This window comes from Sardina pilchardus, chromosome 2, assembly GCF_963854185.1.
Source record: "Sardina pilchardus chromosome 2, fSarPil1.1, whole genome shotgun sequence".
Lineage (NCBI taxonomy): Eukaryota > Metazoa > Chordata > Actinopteri > Clupeiformes > Clupeidae > Sardina > Sardina pilchardus.
The window spans coordinates 18,019,034-18,021,533 of NC_084995.1; the positions used below are offsets into that span (position 1 = coordinate 18,019,034).

Here is a 2,500-nt window from a genome sequence, read left to right on the forward strand (position 1 = left end):
GTGCGTACATCAACACTTCCTTCCACACATACACTTATTTGCATACACACACACACACACACACACACACACACACACACACACGGAGACACACAGACACTGTGCAAGTGCATTGCACTTTCAGCTCAACTGTACGTATATAAATATATATTCATATTCCTAATGTTATTATGCACAGTAGAACCATGAGCTCAATTCTCTTGTGGTGATGTATTCTCTCCTCAATAAAAGTATGAAGCAAGGACTTCAGTCGCCCACACAATTAAATTAATATTACGATTCATGAGCCAGGTTTATGGGATTAACTGTAAATTTCTCCAAATTAACTATGCAATATCACGCGATACAGCAGGCCAAATGAACACACACACACACACACAGACACACACGGACACACACACACACACACACGGACACACACAAAAGCGACCTGCTGTTGTCAGACTTCTTTTGAAAGCGCAACAGCAGTAAACACAGGACTGCATTGAGAACGGCCTGCTGATGAACCGGAGTCACAATGCTGAACCGCACACAGTAAACAATGGCTCCGACTCGCTGTTGCTATGGTGCCCTATGTCAGATTCTAGAACATTCTTCCCTCCCCCCATCTCTCTCTCCCCATCTCTCTCTACTCTCAGCCAACATGAGTAGCGGGTTGAAGGCAAGTGGGTGAGGTGGGTCATGTTTTCGGCGTGGGCATCAGCGGAGGGCAGCTGCGGGGTCAGCAGGAGTGGCGTGGCACACGTCCCCATCCCCACAGACCCCGCGGTGGCACGCGGGCGCGAACACATCCATCTCTATTAGGTTATCGTGCCCGCTTCTGAGAAGCGCTTGCTTTGCTAATTTTCTACATGAGGGACATGAGACACCAGAGACAAAAACAATTAGGGGGAAAGGTTGTCAGAGCGCCGCGTGTGTACGCACACACACACACACACACACGCACACACACACAAAACGTTGCAGCTATTGAGGCTGCTTCAATTAGCACTCACCCCGGCTCTGGGAGATGGAATGCAGGCAGAGAAGCGAGAGAGAGAGGAAGACAGAAAGAGAAAAGAGAGAAAAAGAAAGAAGGACAGAGATAGGGATAGAGAGAAAGAGGTGTGTGTGTGTGTGTGTGTGTGTGTGTGTGTGTGTGAGGGGAGGGGGACATGAGCTGAGATCAGCAGGCGACAGGCCTAGGGCAAGGTCTTTTGAGACAGAAACTCATACTCTCTCTCATACACACACACACTCCCACAGACTAAGCAATCAAAGTCTGTTCTTCATACACACACACACACACACACACACACACACACACACAGAGCAATCAACGTTTTTTCTGCTCATCAATCCTCAAAAGGAGAAGAGCAGACTATCTGCCTTTCAGAGACACACACCTCATCAAAAGCTGAAAGAAGATCTACAGCTCATCATCTCTTTCTTTTTTCTCTTCCTCTCTTTTCCTGTCTCCCCCATCCCTCCCTCTCTCCATGTTTCTCTCCATCTCTCTCTCTGTCCTGTCCTCCCCCTGATGGCTTTGCCAGGGATCTGAGGAGTGAGATGATGAGTGGGCTGTCGCGTGGACAGGACCTGCTTTTTGACCTGCCACACACTCACTCACACACACACACACACACACACACTCTCTATGCAGTGTTTTCCTGTGACTTTGCTGACCTATTGACCTCTCAGTGGAAGGACTTGAAACCTCTGACTCCTGTTACCTCCCCACACGTGTATGCATTTACACATAAAAATATGGACAAGCAAACACACACACACACACACACACACACACACACACACACACACACACACGCACATTCTCTTGTGTCTAGTCTGGGCTAAGATATTTGCCATCTAATATCTTATCCATTTAATTTCATAAGCAGGTCAGGCTTGCTGTGTTTGGCGGCTGTGTGACTGTGCTCTGTCGATCGTTGTGCGATATCATTTCTACGACATGCTGAGTCAAAAGGCTTCATAATGAGAGATCAATCAAGCCAGAGGCAGATCGTTTGATACTTTTGTGATCCAGCCTCACAGAAAACAAAATAATCTCTTCAATCGGCAAATTAAAAGAACAATTAACCATAATTAAATCTCATTCATTCTGGGGCCAACTCTGTTAAATATATTTATATATTTTTTTATTGTAATAGACTCCCTGTACTTTCAGCCATCAAACACTTCTCTTAAACAGACACACACACACACACACACATCCCGCCCCCACACACACATGCACACAAACAAATGACTTTTTATCACACGTTTTATAACAAGATAAGGGTAAGAAGTGGTGTGAGCCAGGTTTTTGTGAAACTTAATTCTTAATTTCTTAATTCTTTTTTTATAGAAAGGGCTGATTAAATGACGCTAAATGAATCCCACTAAATTAACCGAGCGTGCTCCTTTCTGCTTCCTCATAAAGCCCCTTCTAACACCTTCGGCTCCTCAAAGAGCTGCGACCGCAGCGGAGAGCCGCAGACGTGCAGTAAAGTCTATTTTT

General features: G+C 45.8%; 1 protein-coding gene across 1 annotated transcript in view; it reads right to left on the reverse strand.

Moving 5' to 3' along the window:
- Positions 1-2,500, reverse strand: part of tenm3 (teneurin transmembrane protein 3) — a 204,192-nt gene that overhangs the window by 106,286 nt on the left and 95,406 nt on the right. The gene's annotated exons all lie outside the window — the stretch shown is intronic.